Consider the following 26,614-nt stretch of genomic DNA (forward strand, 5'->3'; position numbering starts at 1 on the left):
ATGGATCGACTGAAACGGTGGAGTGTTCCCCTATGCCTTGCATTCATTTCAGGTAAGTCAGAATTGATCACGAAGATCAGATCGCAAGATAACCTTGATCATCTTTGCTTCTTGGTTCATGAATCAATAGGTTTGAAGCAAGTCAAACAAGCTATAAGAGCCAGCTTGGTAATGTGGCCAATTACCTTTCTTCGTTCTGCCACCTGGGGAAGTCTTCATGGGTGACCTTTCGTCATCAGACTAACCGTGCCACCTTGCAGATATTCATATTAACTGTGATGATTACATTAACCGCCAGCCACCGACCGTCCTTTTTGACCAGACCAGCGAGACATGTGTCAACAAGGTGCTATGTCGCCAACATAAACCTCAAGCGAATTACCCATAGCGAGGTGGCGACGACCATCGATCAGCCCAGATCCAACGATCATGAAGACTCGTCATACTCCATGCTATCCTTACCCTGGGCCCATCCTATTTGGCGCCACCTCTGCAACCTTTTCATATCCAACCAACACCTGGCAATACCTTAGTGATCGCACCCTGGCAAGACCTGGCCCCACTGACATGTGGCGACCTGTCGCTACGTCGCTATGGTAAAGATCGCACATCTTCACCATGGCGATATGGTGACAGTCATTGATCCTCTCTAATCCAACGGTCACGAAGACCCACCTTCTTGCAACCTTCCTCCCTCATAATTCGCTGGGCCCGTGGTACATGTGGCACTTCCCTGTTGGTTCATCAGTCATTTAATCCCTACTGCACTGGCAGGATGAAATACGGTCCCACCAAGACACATGGCGCCCTGTCGCTACATCGCTATGGTAAAGGTCGCACATCTTCACCATGGCGATATGGTGACAGTCATTGATCTCTGCAGATCTGATGATCGTAAAGACTCGCCTCTTGACTGTGCTGGCTGAACTAAAGATCTGGCGCACATGGCTCCCTCTGATTCACCGTCGTGACACCGGACTCTGCCAAATGGGCAGATGAAGTACCTGACGTAACCCAACTGCTTGCCTGAAACCTCACCGTTATCTTCTCTGGCCCGCCAAACCTCACCGCCAAACATGCTGACTCACCGTCGTCGGCACACCTTTTCTGATAGGCGCTATGTCGCCATGGAAATTTCTAGGCCAATGCGTGATAGCGACATAGCACCTACGATGCCGCAAAACATTTTCGACCCGTGCCATCCTCTGCCCTGCAAGCTAGACCCACCAAACATGTGGCGCCCTGTCACTACATCGCCATGGTAAAGATTGCACATTTTCACCATGGTGATATGGCGACAACCATTGATTGGCCTTGATATGATGGCGGAGAACTTGCGAGGCGTAAAAATATCATAAGGTTTGGAACTTAGGTAATTTTGATATCTTCATGGGTATTAAAATATTAGTAATTGGGGAGGTGACCGTTGGGCGGGGTAACATTCAAATTTTGAAACTTGGCAGGGAAAACAAAATGTGTTAACAGTAGTGCTTTTGTTAAGATATCAACAATCTATTCTTTTGAGCTCACATATTCCATCTTCACTTGTTTGTCTTCCACCAGCTCTCTTACATAGTGATACTTGATTGCAATATGCTTAGTTTTAGCATGCATTACCGAGTTCTTTGATATATTGATAGTGCTTGTATTATCATAGTAAAGTGTCACAAGCTCAATTACTTCTTCCTGCATACCTTGTAGCAAATGTTTGATCCACACAATATTGGTGCAATTTATAGCAGCTGCCACATATTCAGCTTTAGTAGTAGACTATGAGGTGCAACTTTTCTTTTTTGTTGTCCATGTAAGTAACCTCTTTCCTAAGAAAAGTGCTCCTCCACTAATGCTTTTTCTATCATCAATGTTACCTCCCCAATCTACATCAGTGTAAGCTTTTAGTTCAAACTTCTCATTCCTCTTGTAGTATAAACCAAAGTCATCAGTTCCTTTCAGGTATCTCAATATTCTCTTCACTGCCATTAAGTGATTTTCTCTTGGATTGATAGAAAAACTTGCTTCTATTCCAATAGCTAATGCAATGTCTAGTCTACTATGTACAACATATTGCAATTTTCCAATCATTGACCTATGTAATGTTTGATTTACTTCAGCAGATTCATCATTCTTGGATAGTTTATGGCCTATTGCCATTGGTGTGCTAATTGGTTTTGAGTCTTCTAGCCCAAATGTTTTGAGTACTTCCTTTGATGTATTTGGATTGGGTCACAAATATGCCATGCTTTAACTGATGTACTTGTAATCCAACAAAGAATTTGATTTCTCCAAACATTGACATCTCAAATTCATGCTTCATTTGATCAACAAAATCTTTGCATAAAACTTCTTTTCCTCCAAATATTATGTCATCAACAAAGATTTTTGATATCAAAATGTCTTTACCTTCCTCAGCTTTGATGTACAAATTGCTATTGTCATCTATTCTTTTAAATGCTATCTTTATAAGATATTCATGGAACCTTTCATACCATGTTCTAGGTGCTGGCTTTAATCCATAAAGTGCTTTGTGTAGCTTGCAGACCATGTCCTTGTTCTTCTCATCAACAAATCCCTCTGGTTGTTCTAAGTAGACTTCCTCCTGCAGTATACCATTTAGAAAAGTAGACTTCATGTCTATCTGGTAGACTTTGAAACCTTTATATGCAGCATATGCAAGTAATGTTCTTACTCTTTCCATTCTTGCAACAGGGGCAAATGTCTTTCCATAATCCAGTCCTTCTTGTGCATAGCCTTTGCAAACTAATCTAGCTTTTTTTCTTGTTATTGCACCATTCCCATCAATTTTGTTTCTAAACACCCATTTGGTACCAATCATATTCTTATCAGCTGGTCTGGGAACTAGAGACCAAGTTTTGTTCTTCTCAATTTGATCTATCTCTACTTTCATGGCCTTATATTGGTCATCATCTTGTAGTGCATCTTTGACTATTTTGGGTTCAACCTTGCTCAATAGACATGATTCATTCCTCAGTCTATTCCTTGTCATTGGTTTAGCATCCTTATCACCAATAATTTGATCTGTAAGGTGATGTCTTCTTACATACTTGGCTAATCTGGGTTCAGTCCTTCTTTCCATATTTGATCCTTTGGCTTCATAGTCATTTCATTGTTTTTCATCTGGCATTTCATCATTTATTTCTTGTATACTATTTTCAAAATTAGTATGTGCATTTTCTATATTTTGCAGCTCAGCTTTTGAATGTAACTCAACATTCACTAGTTGAGACTTGGCAGATACTAAAGTTTGTTGCTGATTCCCAACTTGATTTGCAACATTGTCTTCAACTGTCATTCCTTCATAGAGACAAAGGATCTATAATCCTCTATTTGCTTTGACTCATCAACCTAAACTTCTGCATGCTCATTAAAATTTACATTTGCACTCTCCACAACTTTGTTAGTGTTAGTATTCAAACACTTATATGCCTTACTTCTGGTGGAGTAGCTAAGAAATATGGCGGCATCACTTTTTGCATCAAAATTTCCATTTCTAGTATCTTTTAGAATATAGCATTTACAAGAAAACACATTGAAATGTTTAACATTAGGTGAATGACCATACCACAATTCAAAGGGTGCTGCATTTGTACCTTTCTTGACTTGAACTCTATTCAGTGTGTAGACTGTAGTACTTACAACTTCTCTCCAGTATTTTAGTGCAACATTTTTCTCCATCATCAAGGTTCTAGCACAGTCAATCACTAACCTATTTCTCCTTTCAGCAATACCATTCTATGGTGGAGTTCTTAGTGCTGATGTTTGCCTTTTGATACCTTTGTCATTGCAAAATGTTTCAAACTCTCTTGATGTCCTCTGTCTGACCTTAGGCATTTCAAGTTCTTTCCTATTTCCTTCTTAATTCTAGCCAAATACCACTTGAACATCGAGAATGTATCAGATTTTTGCTTTAAAATCATAGCAGTCATCATCTTAGAATAATCATCTACAAATAGCATTATGTATCTATCTCCTAGGTAACTTTGCGCTTCTATTGGGCCACATAAGTCTACATGAACTAACTCTAGTACTTCTTTGGAAGTGTATGTTTTGCTTTTGAAATTGGACTGAGTTATTTTCCCTAGTTGACATTGTTTACACATTGTGTTTTTAGGTTTCTTCAACTTGGGAAATTCTTTGACTTTCTTTTTCTTGCTGATACAAATCAAATTATCAAAGTTAACATGACACAACTTTTATGCCGTAACCACACATCATCAATTCTAACAACAAGATATGTTGCTTCTTCCATATCTAGGTAAAATAGATTACTCCTAGTTTGTTCACCTTTTCCTATCAGATTTCCATCAGTGTCATAAATCTTGGCAGTTTTGTTTCCAAATTAAACTTTGCAACCTACATTGCCTAATTTTGATACACTCAACAAGTTGTAGTTCAATCCTTCAACATAGTATGCATTATCACATGAAATTTTTTGTGCAAGTTTGATAGAGCCTTTTCCTTTGATTTGGCATGGAGCATCATTACCAAATATAACACTATTTCCATCATATTGAGTAAAGGTAATGAACTTACTTTTATCTCCTGTCATGTGATGTGAGCATCCACTATCTATGATACACTTGTCATTCTTGTTCACATAGGTAACTAATGCTGTTGCTTCATCTTTATCTTTGTCTAATTCATCCTTCATGGCTACATAGACTACTTCATCATCATTTTCATTAGAGTCTTCTTAAACAATGTAGCATCTCTTGCCTGTCTCCTTGTAATCTTTGTTGTCATCTTCTCTTTTATTCTTGAACTTGTTTCCTTCTTTATAGTTTTTTTTTTTTTGTGGAATCTTGCAGCTATATGACCTACTTCATTGCAATTGAAACATATGATAGGGAGCTTACCTTTGAATTTTCTTTACATCTATGTAATCTTGTGGCCAGTAATGCTTCTAACTATTCCACATCTTCCTCATCTATGCTACTATCATTGGATGCATGTTTTCCTTTTCTTCTTTTCTTGATTGATGTGTCCTCCTTAGTATCTTTTATTATCATCTTGTCCTTGAAAGAAAATTCAAGGTTCTTAGGTCTGTAGTTGTCAAAATTGGATGGCTCAAATGCAGTAAGTCTTCCAACTATTCCTTCAAAGGTTAGTGTGTTCCCTTGTACACACCTTAGCTCTTGGATGGCTAAAACTCTTATAGCATAAATAGGGAGTGGAGTTCTTAAGTATTTTCTGATGGTTGTTTCTTCTTCTAGTTGTCCATATAGACTTCTTATTGCACTCACCACTTCTTTTATTCTTACAGCATACTGAGCAACATTTTCACCTCCCTCCATCTTCATGTCATCAAACTTCCCTCTTAGGCTTTCTCTCTTTTCTCTCTAGACATTCTAATCACCTCTATAGATATCTAATAAGGTTTTCCACATTTTGAATGTAGTGTTACAATATTTGATGTTATCATATTCAGAATAGCTAAGTTCAAATGCAATTTTCAACATTGCTTGGTTATGATCCTTTTTGTTTAAGTCATCTACAATGAGGGGTCCTGCTAGAGTTACATGCTATGTTCCAATTGAGGTTTGTGCATAGTCACATATTGATCCAAGGTGCAATTTCATCAAACTTTTCCATGCAAAAAAGTTGTCCTTGTTGAGGTTGGGAACTTCTCTCTTGGACATCTTGATCTTCCTACTTCTAGTACCTTGAAACTAAATCAGTAGATGGCTCTGATACCAATTGTTAGAATTTCTTTAGAATAACTAAGAGGGGTGGGGGGTGAATCAATTATTCAAGGTCCAAATGTACTATTCAAACTTTTCACTAAGTAAAGTGAAATCATTCAACCATTCATCCATCCAAGTTTTAACTTATCTAATTAGCAAGTTACTATAAATCAACATGCAAGTAAAACACAAGAAATCAACACATGACATACTGATTTATGTGGAAATCCAATTTGGGAAAAACCACCAGTAACATGCTACTCAATTTTTACCCTTTTGAAGTGATGCCCTATGAAAGGCCTACCCTATTAAAGGCTTACAACACACTATTAAATGTGACCTTGTTAGAGGATTTAACCACCCTATTAGAAGTGGGCTTGGTTAGAGGACTTGAGAACATTCACTTGGAATGCCACCCTGTTAAAGGATTTACAAATGGCTGTTAGGCCAACCTAAGTCCAAAGGATTTTTAGATCTAATAAAATTGCTAGAGATTATTAGAAAATATTGACCTGACTACAACATACAACTTATCTTGCAGATCTCAGATCACTTCACAGCTTGTACCCTTGCCTGGCCTTCAATCTCTGCAACTCTTAACAGCTTTCCTTTTCTTTCAAGTTTAGTCCCCTTGAGTCTCCATACTCAATGTACTAGTGCAATCATTTCTTCATGACCACTCATAGAAGTAGAGCCTCTGTGCTCTTCCTTCTCCTAGATGTCTCCTTCTTGACACCCTTTCAATCACTTTGCAGATTTGGCACTTCAATAACAACAGTATCAGTAGCTCTTTGCTTCTTGGTTTATGGCTTCTTAAATAGAAGTCTTGTAGTTCCTTTTCTCACTTGATTCTTCCATTTTTAAATTTCAATTCACATGGATTAGGTAGGATTCATTGTATCTAACCCACATTCTATTTCCTCTAGAAACTTCTTGAATAATCCTTTAGAATTTGCCCAAAAATGGTTTACATAAGATTTTGCGCCAAAAACTCATCATCCTTGTTTTCCAACTCATTCAAAAAATTCATTCAACCACTATGTTAGCTTAGATTTGGAAAATCTTCATCATTTGAAATAATGCAATAGCTTGACACCATTGAAATACTGGTGCTTGACACATACTATGTTACTCGGCATCAACTATGTCTTTCTTGATGCTCGGCACCTAAAGATCACTCGGCATCAACTAAAAATTTTATAATGCTCGAAACCTGATCTTTACTCGGCACTTGAAGATCACTTGGCACAAACTAGAAATGTTTGTTACTTGTCTTCTACTAAGAATTTTCTCGACTTCAACTAACTTGCTCAACATCTGCTAATGATCTTAGTTAAAGCATTGTAGTCAACCTTGTTACAACTTCTTCTTCCAATGTATCTAAGTGTGACCAACCTCTGTATCTTTGAGTATGTCATTAATACATTACTTAACCATTGTCTTAACTAATCCTTGCACTTCATTACAACATCATAACTCAACCTTTCCTTTAGGTGCTCTTGTCACATCTTGTTGATCAAATCCTCTTCATCAATCAACTAAGTGATAGTGCTTAGATCTTATAAACAAATATCATCCCTAAAAATAGTAGGTTTGACATCAATGGTAAAATAATGATTGAAAACATTCTTTTACAACAATCTCCCTCTTTGATCTTCAACAACAATGAGTTTTTCGATCAGATTTCCAACATTTTCATATCTGATATCTAAATTTTCTCCCCTTTATGTATACTTCCCCTTATAATACACATCTTCTCCTCCTTTTTAACATTAATGCAAATGATGTATGCTATCTATATCATATAGTAATGCCCAACTGTGATAAGAAATTTGCATGTACCTTTAGGATTAGTGCCATTGTCTTGTCCTAATTCTCTTGCAACACCTTGCATTTCTGTAATGCAATTTGTAGTTCTGCTAATAGTTCTATCATGTGGTCTGCAATTAAGAAGTTTTTGTCATGGATGAGTGTTTTGGCATGTGCAATATGATTCTACAATGCATCCATGTGTGGGAGAATCATGCTCTAAATTTCTATCAATGTAGCTCTTATTTTGGCTTCTTCTCTTAGTAATTCTGCCTGCATATAATTCAAGAATCTAATCTTTGTGTAGTGGGAAGAGTTGTAACTCAAGTCAAGTTGTAACTATTGTACACTTGCCTTCAAATCCTCATCAATTTTTGACAATTTTTCCTTAAAATCTTTGGTGAAAATTGAAATGCCACATAGTTTAAGGAATAGTGAAGACACATTGTTGCACGAGGTGTCCAATGAGCCTAGAATAGTAGATAAAACTACTTATTGAGTTAAAATTTTCTAAGCTACTAGTTCCAAAAAATTATTTCAAACTTCTCAACTCTCTACAACAATTTCTCCTATCCATTCAAATTATCATTGAATTGGTAGAATACCTTTGCTAACTGATTCAAAATTGGTTGAGAAGTGTCAACCTTTGTGTTTAGTGCCTCAGCTAGGATATTCTTTTCATCTTCAATTATTTGAAATTCCTTATTTCTTTCTTCTCTAAGCCTCTACTGCTTAGCTTTCTTCTGAAGAAGTTCTCCAAAATTATGCATTTTATTAGGAATGAGATTTGAGATGTCTTATTTTGGAATAACAATCTCTTTATCAAGATCAATATCCTCTTCCTTTTCTTTGCCTTTACCCACATTTTTTTACTCAGTTGAGACTTGTTCTCAACTGTCATTGCACTTATTATTTGCATACTAGGAATGGAAACAATAGTAGAAATGGTAGGGCTTGTTGAAAAAGTAGATACTGCACTTATTGCCAAAATACCAATTGTAGAGATACCTAGAGTAACCAAAATTGATGTAGAGGGAAGTACTGGCTGCTCAATAGATGAAGTGCTTGCCACTTTTGTCAATGAAGTACTGAGCTGGACATTTGCAAAGATTGATTGAGTGCTTGTACTTCTAGTGTTTGACACAATCAATCCTATTATAGCTTTATTAGGGCTTGATGTTTTCAATGTTTGGCTTGGAGAATGAGGAAGTAAGGCTATGACCATTGCAACAATTTTCTCTGGGTTGATCTCCTCAATTTTTAGCACTTCTTTCTTGGTAGCTTCCTATCCCTACTCCTCTTTATCATCATCTACATTATCATAATGTGTAACTTCTTCATCATCAATTTCCTCATCTTTTTCATGCTCATCATCATCCTTATCATTAACATTGACAAAAAAATCACTCTACTTGTGAAGAACATAAATGTTCTTCCATGTGTTGGTAGCATTCCTTTCCACATGTTCAATGCCATTCAACAATACAAGACAAGTGTTAAATCTCAAGGTAAGTTTTTCTTCATTATTCTTCATAGATTCCTTTATCTCCTTGTCATTCAAACTTTACATGAGTTGCCTTAGGGTCTGATCATATATGGCTTTTGTAGTTTTAATGGAATTCTCCCATCTTGGCTTGATTCTCTCAATTAGATCACTTGGAAGCTTCTGAGCAAGTTGGTTTGGGGAATAATTCTACTTACCCATTTTAGACATTAACACATGTTCTATTTCATTTTCTCTTCTTTAGTCCTAGTGTCATACTTTATTGCTTTGAAATTTGGTATGCTTGATCCTGACTCTATATCTTTTAGCCTTTCCTAGAAGGTAGGTGGAGGCCTCTTAAAGATTACATATCCTCCTTCTTTATCAAGTTTCTTCCTAGATGACCTTCTTGTGAACACATAAGTAGATGTCTTGGTAGGCTTGGTTATAATAACCTTACCTTTATTTTTTACAAGCTCTTCATCCTCTAATTTTTCTTCATCTTCTACTTCTTCATCTTCAATGTCATCTCCTTTTCCTTCAGTCAATAAGAAGAGTGGAGCTGGTTTTTAGTTTTGCGATCCTCTTCTTCGCTTTGTTGATTTCCAAAGAGAGTTTGATTTCTAATTCAATTCTTTCCTTAGCTTCATCATAAGTGCAAGAATATGCAACATTTGGGTCAATAGGTTCATTAACTAGTGGTTCAATAATGTCCTTGGTTTCATCAATGTTAACCTCATATCCAAGAGGCTTAACCCAAACAATTCTTTGTCTAACTGCTTGAATATATACTTTGTGACTATCAACCATAAAAAAAACATCATCTTTGTAATCATCAACAAGTTTCTTGGGTATCCTGAATTTTTTATTCATCTTGTCTTTGAAAGTATCAAAGTAATTGTCCATAATACTTACATATTTTTCTCCCATTTCAGCTATATATTCATTAATTTGATAAAGAATAGGTACATCCTTTCTCCATACCACTTTACATTTAGATGGGAAAATAATTTGTACATAGAAAAATAGACAAGTCAAAAGTGAGTTGAACTTACAAGAATTGTTCTTGGAAGTTCTTATACTCTCCATATTCTTGTTGAACTAGTTCATCAACTTGGCAAGGTCAAGTGATATGTTATTTTTGACCACTTTGTATGCACATGACTAAGAATGAATTTTATCCATTTTATTTGAAACTCCTATGGCATATGTGGAATATGAGTTAAACCTTTACCTTCAAGATGTTGATGTTTTGGTTTCAACACACCATTCACACATAACTCCAAAGATTCATCCATTTTCAAAGTTCCAATGTCTTGAATAGCACATTTACAATGCAAATAGATATCATTAATTAATAATACCTTTGGTGGAATTTGAGATTGGGCTCTACTCGGATCTAAGGTTTTCACAATAGCCAAAACCAGATAAAACTCTATTGCCTTTCATTCCACACCTTGAACTAACATATCCAATCCTTTCTTTGATTCACTGCTAGTGGACTCCATTGATGCTTGGTAGGGTTTGAGTGAACATGGAAATCTTACATAGCAATTCACTCAAATCACTTTAATGCCCTAAAATTGCTCTGCACAGATAGCTCTCAAAAATTTGTGATGAGAAATGACTTTGATTTCACCCTCCTAAACAAAATTGTCCTTTTGATCACCATTAATGCCCTAGTATGATTGTTTGCTTCATGTGATAGACTGTTATCCACTTTGCTTGCATTGAAAGCTCAACAGAGTCTTCGATGACTCGGTAACCACATACAAATATAGTAGCTCCCAACCTTTCTCAGCAAGGTCTTACAATCCAACCTTGCTTGGTATGGTCTACAATGCAACCATGCTCAGTAAAGACTGGCATCTTTTCAATACTTGCTGATCCCTTTGCATCTTGTATGTTGATATGGACCTTCTCTCTCTATTGACTAGAACTAATGTGAGATGTCTTCTTTAGAATCCTAGTTCTAGTTCTCCTTAAGAGATCAAGTGGAAATACTGGAGTCACCCAATTCTTGAGTGACATGATCATCATTGCTCAGACTTGTATTTTTAGAAGATTTCAGAATTCATTGCTATCTCATCTACTTTCTAATGTTATCAAAATTTTCATTCTTTTCATCTTCTATTCTTCTAGTATTCATACAATTCTTGGCAAGATGACCAAGTTCTATGCAAATGAAACATCTTTTGGTAGTATGCCTTATCCTCATGTGATGCTCCATACAATTCATTCCAATATGTCCAAATTCTCCACAGTAATGACATTTGCACCAATTTTTATAGTCCCAACCAAATATAGCTTTTACAATATGTTCTATTGGGTTCAATTTCTTAGTTTTGCATTCAGAAGATTTGTGCCCATGCTTCTTACATTTGTTACATTTGCCTTCAAATTTAGGTTTGTCTTTGGATTCATTAGCTCTATGTCCATGCTGATTGAAATTGTAGCATTTTCCATTGAATTTTTCTTTCCCATTGCTCCAACATTTGTTTGATGTATGACCCATCTTACCATAGTGACTACAAGTAGGTCTTTGATTCTTTTGAGCTTCTTTCTTGGATGATTCACCTTGTTTTGTATATCCAATTCCTGCTTTGCTCTTTTGTTTGAAATGACTTTGATTATTCAATTGACTCATGTCTTCTTGAGATTTCATCATCTTCTTATTGGTTTTATTTTTAGTGTTTAGGTCATTCTGCAATCTTTCATTTTCTAATCTTAGATTCATGATTTGTTCATTTGCATTGGTGAGCTAATCAATGAAGTCTACTTGCTAAAGGGATAGACGCTGAATTTCATTGTTCTTACCTTCTATCTCTTCTTTTATCTTATTTTTCTCTTCCATGACTTCACATAATCTAACTCAATTTCTTTCTCTCTTCTTATCTTTCTTACTTCTTCTTCAAGTGAGCTATTCTTTTCTAGTAGTTCATTGATTGCATCATTAGCTTCATCTGAATTGCTTTTTGAATGGATATCTTCAATTCTTTCTTTAATGTAGAGTTGATCACTCATCTGGATTGCAAGATATTTTCTTCTTTTCAGGGATTTGGAGAGTTTCTCCTTTGCTTTCTTGAGTTTCCCAATAGCCAATTCCAAATCTAGCTTCTCATTGTCAATAGCCTTATCAAGTCTAAATACCTCCATAGCCTCTGATCTTTGCTCAAGCTATTAACTTTTCTCTGAGAACCACAAAGCTCTGATACCAATTCTTGGAAATATATGTGATAGGCTAAGTTACTAAGAGGGGAAAGGTGAATTAGTAACCAATAAAACTTTAATCCTTTATTAGCAATTAATACTTCATGTGTATTATGATCTAATTGCATGCATGAGAAATTGAAAACATAAAAGCATTCATAACACTTTGACACACAATTTGGTGACCTAGAAGCCTTCCAAATAGAAAGTAAAGCTAGGGTGGGGATGATACCCACAAGATTTAGTACTGTAGTAAAAAGTTGGTCTGTTAAGGCTTACAATGATCACTTCTGATGATCTACCCTATTAGGAGCAATAAGGACTACTAGGTCTACCTTGCAAAAGGATTTACAAACATATAATGAAGTATGCACTTGTTAAAGAGATTTACAAAAGAATTTTAGGTCTACCTTGTGAAAAGATTTAACTGACCCACCTATTAGGATGAAATAGTAGCTAATCCCTGATATGCAACTTGGTTTACTGAATGAGATTCCTTGAGTGTAACAATCACCTTGCTATGATAGATAAATCTTTGCTGCTCCTAATATTGCTATAGCTCTTTTAATTCACTCTTCTACTTTTTATCTTTCTTCCATATCATATATTGGATGTGATATAATACATTACATATATACCAATCTAATTTACAAATTACAAAGTAGGCCACAATACAAGTTTACACAAAAACCACAAAGTCAGCTAAAGTGTAGAAACTTGGGTTCTGAAGACTAGATTGATGAGGTTCTGATACTCGGCATGCACTGTCAATGCTCGACATCATCATGCACTCAGTAGATGCAGAGGCTTAGTCTATACTAATCTCTTCCAAGTAGTCTAAACTCAGTTTGCACTGGTGACTCAATGAATACTGTAAAACTCGACATATAAACTAAATCACTTGATTCACACTACATAGCTTGGTTAATGCTATCACTATGAGCTCAGTATAAACTAAGTTACTTGGTTAACACTAAGTGTCTCAGTTAACACTAGACTCACATCATATCAAATATGAACTCAATAAGCATTGTGCAACTTGGTTTGCATTGAGGAACTCGATAAACCTTACAAAGCTCTATTTACATTGTTGATCACCACTATAGTGAAACTACTTGGCACAAACTGAATACCGTCCCTTGGACTCGGTAGCAAATGTAGGTAGATACTTACAACTTGAATAAGTGTACGTTACTAATAACAAACATGACTATAATGTCAACATTTTACATGTTAAAACTTTGCAAATTTGTACCAAAAAACTAGTTGAAATTAGGGATTATGTATCTTTTAATTGGTTATGCCCTAGAAAAATCCTTAATTACATTGCCTTAATGTTATTTGTGCCCTAGGTCTCTAAAATTTGGTTGACATTGTTCGTGTTTTTGAATATGCGTGAGAAGAATTTTTAAAATAAAGCCATAAAACCTTTGAAAATCATTTTATTAAATAATTGTCATTTATTCTTTTAAATAATTTTGCAAACATCCTTTTACCCTAGCACTTGACTCTTCTTTGACCTAGATTTTAATGTAGTTAGACTTCGCTTTGTTTTATTGTTAAGTTCTTAACTCGATAAAATTCATTTTCATGATCCCTTGATCTTAGTAGATCAACAATCACCACTTTTTCACTTTATAAAGATGCTTGAAGATTAGCTAAAGCGAGAAAGTGACATAATGACAAGAGGAAATGGAAGGGCCACCCATGTTGAGAGTTGCCAAAGGTTGCTATCAGTACGAGGCTCTAGGTGGTGTGTTTAATTTTCTATGGATGTGAAAAATAAGGAAAAGTATTACCTAGTCATAGCTGTTAGATCTTAAAAGATCAACATCTTTTGCATTCTCACTTTTAAAAGTTGCATAAAGAATAACCAAAGTGAGAATATGACTATTCGACATGTGTCCTAGTGGGACCTGATGAATCAAGGGGACTTGAATGATGATTGGTCCATGTTTGCAAGGTGTAAGAAGGGGCCCATAAATAAGAAAAAATAGTAACTCATTTTAATAACCATTGGATGATCGTGAATCAGATGATACAAATCCTATTTTGGGACTAAATGTTCAACGACAACAAGTTTTAGAGAAAATCTTTAAAATAATGATACCTTTCAACATCCAAATGAATTTTGGGCTGATTTTAACTAAAGCAGTCTTGCTTTCTCAAATGCCACAGAAAGAAGAGACATGGCATTTGGAGGTAGAGATAGTGTCATCACCTAATGACATATGGTGACATCTCATAGATTTACAAGACTTGATGTCAGAAATGAGATAAAGTGAGGTGGTGCCACATGGTGTTAGGGGCTAGTTGGATGCTAAAAAAGCAAGTGATAGGAATAAGGTGAGAAAATCAAAAGATGCCACATGGTAGGCCAATAAAACCCAAGTTTGACTTGACTTCAAATGAGAGGAAAATTTTTAGAATTACAAAATAATATTTTATTATTATTTTCCTTCATTTTGAATGTACGTGCCTTTAAAATAAATATGGGTTTAAAATTGTAAAATTAAAACTTTATAAAAGTGGTGATTTTTTGTGTAAAATGAAGCCATGTTCATCAATTTGACCTAAATATTGAAATGGATGCCAGAGGCTTGATTTTTTGCCTAGATATATAAGTATTATATATCGTTGGAAAGAGGAAAGAATGAGGAATGCATTTTTGTAGTTAAAACATGTGTAGGTTCAACCATGTAGAAGTTATGGGAAGATTTGTAAAAATAGGGGCATTCTCAATAGAAATTTTGACTTTTACCTTGGAGCATCAGATTTTGTTTCAGAGAAAATGGTGAAGTGGGTATCTGTCAAATTGGGTGAGGGTCTTGCTAGTGATGGTTTTTTTTGTCTCCAAACTAAATTTAATGGGTTTTTGGTAGAATTTTATCAGTAAACCTAATTTTATTTCTAAGGGGGTTTCCATTATTCTAATGAGATATTCTAATTAGTTTGCTGGGGCAATGATGGAGATCTAATTTTTAGGTAGAGAAAGTTAGTAAGAGACATAGATAAAATTAGATGCATTGAATGACTCACCAAAAGGGAAATAAATATTTTGGAAGCAGTTGGAGATGTTAAGCCTCTGCCGATGGGAAGCAATTAGAGAATTACACAACTAAAGGCTATAGAAGACAAACATAATTAAATTGAAGACTCCTACAGTAAGTGCCACTTGTCAATTTTACAACTGCTTCCCTAGTTTTGTTTGAATATAAAGAATGTTTTAAATGTAACATTATATAAATATCTAGCCACTCATTTTTCTAGTAATATTTTGACATGTGTCCTCCCATCTAAAGCTTGTTGCAATCCTTCACTATAAAGGGATTTTGAAGATGTGGAGTAAGGGTACTAGTGTATTGGAAAGGTTTTTCACTATTGTGATACCACCTAGGGTTGGTTTCTAAGTTTTGAGCAAGTTCTTAGTTGGGTTTCCACCATTCTTCAACATTCTCTCTTGTATGAACATCGTTTAATGGATCTTTATGTGCAAGTCTGATCTATTGAGTTGTTTCTTAGTTATTTACATACATCTTGAATGCATTGTTTCAAAGAAATGAATACAAGAAAAAAAAAAAACTATTGGTATTAGATTGGTTTTGATAATTGAGTGTCAACACACTTAACCAATTCTTAGTTGATGCTGAGTATAATATAGAAGCCAAGCTATAGTGTGTACTGAGCCAGAGATTCAATAGGTGCCAAGTGATAAGTGATGCTGAGTCACTATAGGTGTCGAGCAAAGTATATATGCCGAGCGAAACAAAATTTCCATAGGAGCCGAGTAAGACATAATTCCTATATGTGTCGAGTATCAGCAATTAGTAAGTGCCAAGTAACAAAGAATCAACATATGAGTTTGTGCCTTCACAAACTCAGATGTAAACCATTTTTGAGTTGACTCAAGATGAATCTAAAAGGATCTTGAAGATAAGATCAAATCTTTTGCATTACCTATGTAATCAACATTTAGCCAATGAGAAAAATGGAGAAGGCATGCAACCAATAGAAAAAGTGAAAGAATTGAGCGAGAAATGAAGAATGAACATTGATCATAGATTCACACCTAACCCTAAATCTTTGAAGCCTTTAAAAGGAGGATAAAACCCCATTTTGTGTATGGATGTGCGAAGTGTATGGGTAAATTATAGCAAAGTTCAGAGGGGTGTAAAGACTTAGAAAGAGTAGAACAACATTGTATAATTTAGTTGATTAAGAAAAAAATATCAGAGTTTTGAAGAGAGATATATCAGATCAATCAAGGATCAGAATAGACAAAGAAGAACGAGGATCTGGAATCAACAATTGAAGATTGCAAGTCATCAGGTCAAGAGTTTTTAATACTCTCTAGCAATTTTATTAGGACTGAAAATCCTATGATGACAGGTTGGTTTAATAGCCATGTTGTAAGCCTTTCAACAAGGTGCTAAATCCTTCAATGAGGTAACATGCCAAGTGAGCGATTATAAATCCTTTAACTAGGTCACTTTTAATAGGGTGTAAAGTCTTTAATAGGACATGCCTTTCATAGGGCAGACCATTGGAAGTGGTCAAACTTTGTAACCTTAAATAGTTGCATATTTATGCAGTGATACTTTGTGGGTGTCATCCCCACCCTAGGTTTACCTTCTCATTTTGGAGTGTTTCTAGGTTACCATATTCTTGTATTATCTATTTTTATGCATGTCTTTAATTTTATGTTTATTAGATGAATTAGATGCATGTGAATGATTTTAGCTAAAAGGGTTTTGAAAAGGTTAAAGTTAGAAACTTTCAATTCAACACCACCCCCCCCCCCCCCCCCCTCTTAGAAGTAAATCTTCCCACTAGTAGATTCCAACAATTGGTATCAAAGCCAAGTTATCACAAGGAGGAGCCTTATAGCTTGGAGAAAAGATTTGGAAATGAAAATCTACAAACTTGGGAAGATCGTAGAGAATCAGACAATTAATATACAACTTTCTTTACACACTTTGGAAGAAACTAGAGAGGAATTGAGAAAATCTCTAAAAAGAAGAGAGATTGCCATAGCTGAGAATGATACATAATACAAGGAGATCAACACCTCAAAATTGTTTTCAAATGGAGATTCCAAAGAGTTTGATGCAACAATAGCAGACCTAATGGAGAAAAATGGAACCCAAGTAGAAGAAATTAGAACACTTAAGATTGAACAAGAGTCACAAGCCATGATTCTTTGTGAGGTGACTGAACAGAAGAAAAGAGCCATTGAAGATAAGGCTATGCTAGAAGAAGAGAAGATAAATCTTGCCAACAGATTGGAAGAAAAGTTAATTGAACTTGCAAGAATTTCAAACATGTACCTAGACACCCTAAGCTAGATGACGAATGTACATCATGAACTAAATATCAAGGATATTGAGATCTCCACACTAAAGATGCAAAATGAACAACTAAAAAATAACTTAAAAAGAGAGAAGGAGATGTAGAGAGCTTCAACAAACCTAATGAGGCCATTAAGTACTTTGAGCAGCTATTGAAATCACCAAGGGCTAGCAATGATACTTTAGGACTAGGATACACCAGCACTAAACAAGAAGAGTCATCCAAGACTGTAGAAGAAAGGAATAACAAAGGTAAGAACACTAAACCTAATTGTCATTTCTATGGTAAAAAAGGACAAAACTCTAATGTATGTAGGAGCAAGAATTCTCATCAGCATGACAAACCTAAGAATGTGAGTCATTGTCATAAGTGCAAAAATCAAGGACATCAAGCAAATGACTGCAGGACTAGGACCATCAGAACACCAAGATTTGAAGGTCACTACTACAATTACAAGAAGTATGGACATAGAGCTTTTGAGTGTAGATCAAAGCCTATGTGGACATCTAATCAGCCAACAAGGGGAAATAACCATGAACATCACTATAATTAGGACTATAACACTAGCTATAGTTGTCATTAGTGTCGAGAATATGGAAACATTCCTGAAAATTGCATAAGAACACATTTTAGTGGAAACTACATCAAATGGTTGAGTCAAACCACATGTTTCAATTGTTTGAAGATTAGTCATATCAAAAGGAATTTCCCAACAAGGTCAAAGGCACCCAACTCAAAGAACAAGAAAGGTAAAGAGAAGGTAGATGTTAAACACATCAAAGGAGAAATGAATAAGACATGGAAGAAGAAAGATGGGAGCAACACAACAAATGAAGGGATCACTTCACTTAAAAGGTCAAGTGGTCACACTTCATCAAACTAAGAAAAGAGAAGGCATGAGGGACTGATTTACAAAGCTTTATCATATATTAGTTCCTAAATAAGAAAGTAATAAAAAGAAGAGATCAACATGATTAGAGATGCAAAAGTCAAAATTTTGTAAGTGTTGCCGAGTTGCCCTCAGATGTTGTGTTGACTGTCTAAATTAGTAGAAGCCAAATGATTAGTTGTAGCCAAGTTGGTAATGGAAGCTGAGTGAAGATAAATTTTAATTGAAGTCGAGTGAGGGATACTTCTATAGATGCCAAGTGATGAAAAGACAATAGAAGCCAAGTAATGCAAAAATCCTTATGAAGCCAAGTGGATAGCTGTAAACACACTATGCATTAAATGTAATGAAAATAAGGTACATTAACGCATTTTGAATCATTTTTCTTCATCGTGAATGAAGAGAAAAGATGAAAAAGAGTGTAGAATGATTTCAAAGAAAAAAATCCAACATTTGAGCCAATTTCAACAGTAATTCAACATAATTTCATCTAATTTGAGGTATTTACATTTGTGCTGTGTTATGCAGTTTCATATTTTCTTTGTGTTCAAACCCTAGATCACACAAATGGCTTCTAGTTCTAGGAAACCATAGGATAAAGAACCATTTGAGGTACAACTAGTTTTAAACAAAGTGAAACCACCAAATTTCTGGCTAATCCTTGAAGTGGCATATAAGAATGACCTAGTCGGAGCCCTATATGTCATATCCGCTAAGGTAGTTATGGTCCAAGATTCTAGAAGATGTTACAACTATAAAATTGGAGCCATAGGAGACATGGGGATGAGGGAAGCCTATGAGATATTGTGTGAAAATGGAGTTTTGAAAGAAGAGTATCAAATTGTTGAGAAGAAGGGTTTGAAGCATGCCCTAAAATTTCCCAAAGTTTTCAAAACTAAATGGATTAGGCTAGTGCTTAGCAAGATACATGATGGAAGTTTATGGTTGGAGGATGGTCCAGTAAAAATAACAAAGACAATTTTACATAGAGTGATAGGGTACCCAACCCTAGATTGGTCAAAGACTCTTAGGAGTGATTCTAAGGAAGTTATTAAGAAGAACACTAGTGCCAAATGGAAGAAGAGAGGAATGAAAATAGACACCATCCAAAAACCTCTTGTTGACTTTTCTATTAGGGTTATTGCACACAAATTTTACCAATCCAACATACTTAATAGTGTGCCTTGCATTGTAGTGGATGTGGGTTACAAACTAGTGAAAAAAGATCATACTTATGATCTTATAGAACCGCAACAGCAATAAATCAATAAAAATTTAGCCACATTAAGGAGAACCAAGGGATCACAGTGCAAGTTTGGTGCTATTTTGATTTGCATATAGTTCTATGTACATAATGAATTTCCTACTTTTGGTAAAGTTGTCTGGAAAGAAAATAGGTCTATCATAGATCAAGTTAATGAATGTATAGAACAAATGGGAGCTAATTTTGAGACCCTAATGACTAGGATTTTGAAGACTTCAAGAAGACCATGAAGTAGAGGCTAAGAATACTAGTTTTATTGGTAGAGAAGCATGTAAATGATGTATGCTTTCTTGTAGATATCAATTATACCTATATTCAAGCTGCTATACCAAGAGTTAGATGGCTAAGATCTCTTGGCTATGAAATAAATATAGATGAGGCATCAACAACTATAACTACACTACTAGCTAAGGAGGTGGACAAGAGTGCACCACATTTTGGAACTTTTGATGTGGTTAGATCAAAGGTGGATATGGAGTTAAAGACTACCTCCACACTAAAGAAGAAAGACAAACTTGTAAAGAAACTTAAGGAAAAATTTGGTGAGGGCACAATAGAAGAAGAAGAAGCTAAAGAAGTAGAAGATGAAGAAGAAGAAAAAGGATAGGAAACACTTGCTTTGACCCAAGGCATGGGGGAGGATGTAGAAGAAAAGGAAGGTGTTGAGTAGGAAGCACCAAAGCCAGAGCCAAAGAAGAGAAAACCACAAAAATAGCCAGTTGCATAGCCCAAGGGGAAGAAGAAAGCAACAAAGCCAAGCCCAGCTAAGCCAACTACAAGGGTAGACACCAGGGAAACAACAAAAGTGGAAAAGGAATAGGGGAAGAAAAAATCCATAGAGCAAGGAGGGCCTATAGAAAAAAAGAAAAAAAGAAAATATGTTGCAACCCCAGAGTCAGATGAAGAAAAGACAAAATCTGACAATCATCAATTCAAATTGGTAAAACATTCTACCAAGTCTAATATGAAAAATGTTTGTCATAACATTAGAGATAATGTAGATTTAACTAGTTTAAAGACCATTAATTTTAATAAATTTTGAAGAGAAGAAAAAAACATAGTGGAAGAGTCTATCTACACTATGATGGCCAAGTTTAAGAGCACCCCACTTGAACTTGACAATTCTATGCCTAAGGAGCTAAGATCCATTGTAGAGAATAAATGTCATTATTGCCTTAATATGGAGAAGAAAATAAGGGAGTCAACATTGGCTCATGTAATGAAAAACCATACAAAAGGTCAAATAACTAAGGCTAGTAAGAAACATGGGAGAAAATTTGCACCCAAATACAGAGCCTTTAGTATTTTACAGAATAAAATAGAGGATGTTGTAAAGAAATACACACAAATGTGGAAATTGATTTATGGATTGACTACTATCAAGGAAGGGTAGGAAGATCCCTTTGAGGGAAGAAATGATGAGGAATAAGAGGAGAATGAAAAAGATGAAGGAGAGAAAGAATAAGAAGAGGTAACAGTGGAGAAGACACAACAAGGTGAAGAGGCAACAACTGAGGAGCAACAACCAGAAAAGAGTGTCCAAGACACCCAATTGCCACCACCAAGTCCTCCATATACAAAACCTATAGAAACTATAATTGTCAAGGATGTTCCTAACACCTTAGGTCAAAACATCAACCCATTAACTATAGAGGATCTCAAAAAGATCCTTCACCAAACTACATTGCAATCACAATTATGTACAAATCCTATTTTGGTGAGTGTGGAAGAATTACAAAAAGTTGTAGTAGAGATTACTAAGGAGAAGGTGAACACACAAGAACCACCTTCACAACCTCCCACAACTACAAAAGATCAACCAAAAGAGTAAGAAACACATGATACAACTGCTAAGGTTGATCAAATAGTTATAGCAACAACAACTGTCGAGGAGCCAACAAAGGAGCAGATAGGACAAGATGTTCCTATAGCACAAAGCCAAGGTACACCTCCTCAAATAATTATCATTGAGAAACGAAATAGATAAGAAGAGAAGGGAGAGGAGAAAACTCCCAATGAAAAAGAGTAAGAGGCAATACAGACACTAGTAAACTTGCCTACCTTAGGGACTCCTACCAAGCAGCCAAGCACTAATGTAGTACCACTGCAAATTTCAGCACTAGGCTCAAGCTCCACCAAGGTAGCAAGGGTACTTCACTATGGAGACCCTACACTTGATGAGGAAATAATCATACCTATTTATGACTACAAAATAATGAACCTGACATAGATAAATGAAGTGCAAGAGGAACTTGAGAGAAAAAAGAAGTAGGAGATACTTAGAAATGAGTATAGACAAAATCAAGCATTGGTAGAAATCAAAGACATATTCCTTGATGCATTCAGATTGCTTGTACCTGATGAAACAAAGCCCATCATGGAGCAATTGTCCAACATAGTGGACCAGGTACAAAATGAAGACCTTGATACTAATGTCAAATTATTAGAATGGTTTCAAAAGAAATTTCAAATGAAAGTTAATGAGAAGATATCAAGTGAGATAGCACTTTCACAAGTGGAACTAGCTAAGAAAGTTGAAAAAGTGAAAATAGTCTTGAGAATATATTCTCATTGTACTCCAAATTTTGTAACTAGCCAGAGAATACTAAGCTTGGAATGGAATCTTAAGATATCTAGCACACAACTACATAAAGATCCAGCTCAAAGTGAGAAGCATTTTGCAACAATGCTCCACACTCAGAAGGAGTTAGTTGTATTGATAGCAAAAGAGGCCAATGTCAAGGCCAAATTAATACAAATTCAATCTACTATTACCCCACATCTAGAAGTACTACATAAGGAAGTGGCCTATGCAGAAAATGTTTTAAAAAAAGATCCTAATCTTTCTACCTTAGAAGGTCTAGTACATCTTGTAGTAGAGACAACCATCCAACACAAATCACTAGAAATTTCCTTAGACAATTGGGATGCTTCTCTGAAGATGATAATGGAGGAAAATAAAACATTTTTGGCTAAATATTCTATTCATTCTTAGGACCCTTTGACATAAGTGTTAAAAAGGGGGAGAAATTACATTTTTGGAGATAAAATGCATTAATAAGAATGGGGAGATAATAAATTCTTTGATGGAGGTAATAAAGAATACCAAAAGGGAGAGATATTCAAAATTTGAGGAATTAATAAGGAGATACAACCAAAAGAATGCAAAAATTGCAAGAAGATGTGAAAAGGGGGAGCAGTAACAAAGGGAGAGTACAAACAAATAGATACAAAGTACAAACAAGGAAAAGAGTATCAGACACATCAGCATGACACAAATTCAACACAAGAGTCTTTAGTTGCAGGAGTGGAATTTTGGTTACAGAATTGACACATCAGCTCACGGGGAGTTACAAATTTTTGAGGTATATAAAATTTTGAACAAGTTTTTGAAGTTTTGTACATATTCCAAATAAAATGTAAAATATAGTCATAAAAACTAGATTCATAATGTTAAGTGTTTTTTCCACTCATGTCAAAGGGGGAGATTGTTGGTCTTAGATTGGTTTTGACAATTGAGTGTCAACACACTTAACCAATTCTTAGTTGATTGCAAGTATAATATGGAAGCCAAACTACAATGTGTGCCAAGCTAGAGATTCAATAGGTTTCGAGTGAACTTTAGGTGCCAAGCAAAGTTCAAGTGCTGAGTGATAAGTGATGCTGAGTCACTATAGGTGCCGAGAAAAGTATAGATGCCGAGCGAAACAAAATTGCCATAGGAGCTAAGTAAGAGAGAATTCCTATATGTGCTGAGCATTAGCAATTAGTAAGTGCCAAGTAACATAGAATCAACATATGAGTTTGTGCCTTCACAAACTCAGATGTAAACCATTTTTGAGTCGACTCAAGATGAATCTTGAAGGATCTTGAAGATAAGATTGAATCTTTTGCATTATTTATGTAATCAGCATACAACCAATGAGAAAAATGGAGAAGGCATGCAACCAATAGGAAAAGTGAAAGAATTGAGTAGAAAATGAAGAATGAATATTGATCGTAGATTCATATCTAACCCTAAGTCTTCGAAGCCTTTAAAAGGAGGACAAAACTCCATTTTGTGTATGGATGTGAGAAGTGTATGGGTAAACTATAGCGAAGTTCAGAGGGGTGTAAAGACTTAGAAAGAGAAGAAAAAAATTGCAAAATTTAGTTGATTGAGAACATAATATCAAAGTTTTGAAGAGAGACATATAAGATCAAGCAAGGATCAAAATAGATAGAGCAGAACAAGGATTTGGAATTAGCAATTAAAGATTGTAAGTCATCAGGTCAAGAGTTTCTAATACTCTCTAGCAATTGTAGTAGGAATGAAAATCCTATGATGATAGGTTGGTTTAATAGCCATGTTGTAAGCCTTTCAAAAAGGTGCTAAATCCTTAACATTCCAAGTGAGTGATTGTAAATCCTTTAACCAGGTCACTTTTAACAGGGTGTAAAGTCTTTAATAGGATAGGCCTTTCATGGGGTAGACCAGTGGAAGTGGTTAAACTTTGTAACCTTAAATAGTTACATATTATTGCAGTGATACTTTGTGGGTGTCATCCCCACCCCAATTTTACCTTCTCATTTTGGAGGGTTTCTAGGTTACCAAATTCTTGTGTTATCTATTTTCATGCATGTCTTTACTTTTATGTTTATTAGATGAATTAGTGCATGTGAATGATTTACGCTAAAAGGGTTTTGAAAAGGTTAAAGTTAGTTACTTCTGATTCACCCCCCTCTTAGAAGTAAATCTTCCCACTTGTAAATTCCAACAAAAAATTCTTAGTTACATTTTGATTCTTGTCTCCTATCTCCATTGTCTACAATGTTTTGTGGTTTAGGAACAAAGAGCTTAAATATGTTTGTAAACCCTTAAAGTTGTATGTCTTATTAGGTTTTTCTATATGAACAAAGAGCCAAGTAAATGCTTACTTATCTTGATAGGGTTGTAGGTTTCATGAGAAGGATATTTTATGAGTATGAAGGTTTTTATGAACACTAATGCCTGATTCACAAAGTGATAGGATAGATTTGATATCTTTATGTATGAGATATGTCATTGATATCATGGATGTGTATTAGTGTTTTATGGAATTTTCCAATAGATAAGGCATTGATCAATAAAAAGATCAAAATGTTCTTACTATTATATATTTGGATTTTGCTAATATTAGACTTAAATGAATTTTCCTTTTCCTTGTCTGTTTAGGAGCTAAAAGGATGCCCTCACTCAACTTGTGATTTCATAGGTTTTTGCAATTTTCTACTACATGCCTTTGTCATTGCATAAGTATAGGAGAAATAAGAGTTTTATTTTCTTTATCTAGATTCAAGTGTATGTTTTGGAAATTGGTACCATATGAATGAGTTTGAGGTTCACTCGCCTAGGTCTTGTAGAGCCTAAAGAAGGAGTATAGTGTTAGTTGGCCTCAATGTCTAAATAGGTATGTTGAACATTAGAATTAGATACCCCTAGATGTATTTTTTCCTATCATTGGGTTATTCAAAAGCTATTAATTTAGAAGCCAACACCACCCTTGTATTTCATGCACACCATGTAGTGTTCCACATACCTAGTCACATCGTTGACTAGTTTTAGCCAATAGTAGAATCTTTGGACTAACTCTAGAATTTTATTCACACCAAAGTGACCACTTAGGATCCCATTGTACTTTTATTGATTGAGGTTTTTCCTCATTGATCCTCTTGGAACACATAACTAGTTACCCTTAAATAGTAACCCATTCTACAAAGTAAATTTAGAGAACTTACTATGGAAATGGTTATGTAAATTCTTCATCCTCCTTGTAGAGATTCTTGAAACTCTCTATTCTAATGCTATGTAATTTAACTTCTTGCACAACAATTCCTTCTCAATGCATTTGCCACCTTGTTTATTTGCCCTTTCTTATGCTTGATTATGAAAGTGAATGCTTGCAAGTATTCCATCCATTTCAAATTTCTATTATTCAACTTTTCTTGAGTGCTGATATAACTTAGGGCTTGGTTATCAGTGAATACAATGAATTCATTGGGCAATAAATAATGTCTCCATTTCCTAAGAGACTAAACTAAGGCATTCAGTTCTAGGTCATAAGAAGAATACTTCTTCTTAGCTTCATTTAATTTTTCACTAAAGAAGACTACTAGCCTACCTTCTTGACTCAACACTCTTCCTATTGCCAAACCACTTGCATTACATTATATGGTGAAGAGCTTATCAAAACTAAGTAGCTGTAAGATAGGTTGGGTGGCTACTTTCTTCTTCAACAACTCAAAGGATTTTTATGCTTCTAAGGTCCATTTGAACTTAGTCTTGCCCCCAACCTTAATGGTATCTAACAAAGGTGCACATATACCACTAAAATTCCTAATGAATTTTCTATAAAACTAGGCTGGACCATAAAAAATTCTTACCTCAATAGATGTGGTAGGTGGTGGCCAATTGAAAATAGCTGCAACCTTCTCTTGATCCATCTTCAAGGACCCCTTTGACACCACAAAGGCCAAATACACAAGGTCTTGTTTGAAAAAGTCACATTTCTCAAGGTTTATAGCAAGCTTATCCTCATGTAACCTTTGCAATACAACTTCTAGATGTTTTATGTGCTCCTATTTGGTTTTACTAAATATTATTATATCATCTAGATGTACAACCACAAACCTTCCAGTGAAATCCTTAAGTACTTCATTTATAAGCCTCATGAATGTCCTAGGAGCATTTTAGAGACCAAATGGCATCACAAACCACTCATATAACCCATATGTTGTCTTGAATGCTGTCTTCCACTCATCTCCCTCCTTAGTTCTAATTTGATTATATCCACTCTTCAAATCCAACTTTGTGAAGTACATTGCCCCTCCAAGATAATCCATGAGATCCTTGTAGGTGTACTTTAGGTACACCATTTTCAAACTTTTAA

At 35.3% G+C, this 26,614-nt stretch overlaps 1 pseudogene; it reads left to right on the forward strand.

Moving 5' to 3' along the window:
- Positions 1-1,127: 1,127 nt before the first annotated feature.
- LOC149576730 (TOM1-like protein 3) overlaps positions 1,128-26,614 on the forward strand; it is a 44,600-nt pseudogene continuing 19,113 nt past the window's right edge.

The sequence above is a fragment of the Cupressus sempervirens genome, chromosome 1 (genome assembly GCF_028749045.1).
Source record: "Cupressus sempervirens isolate cs-2001-9-10 chromosome 1, ASM2874904v1, whole genome shotgun sequence".
Classification (NCBI taxonomy): Eukaryota; Viridiplantae; Streptophyta; class Pinopsida; order Cupressales; family Cupressaceae; genus Cupressus; species Cupressus sempervirens.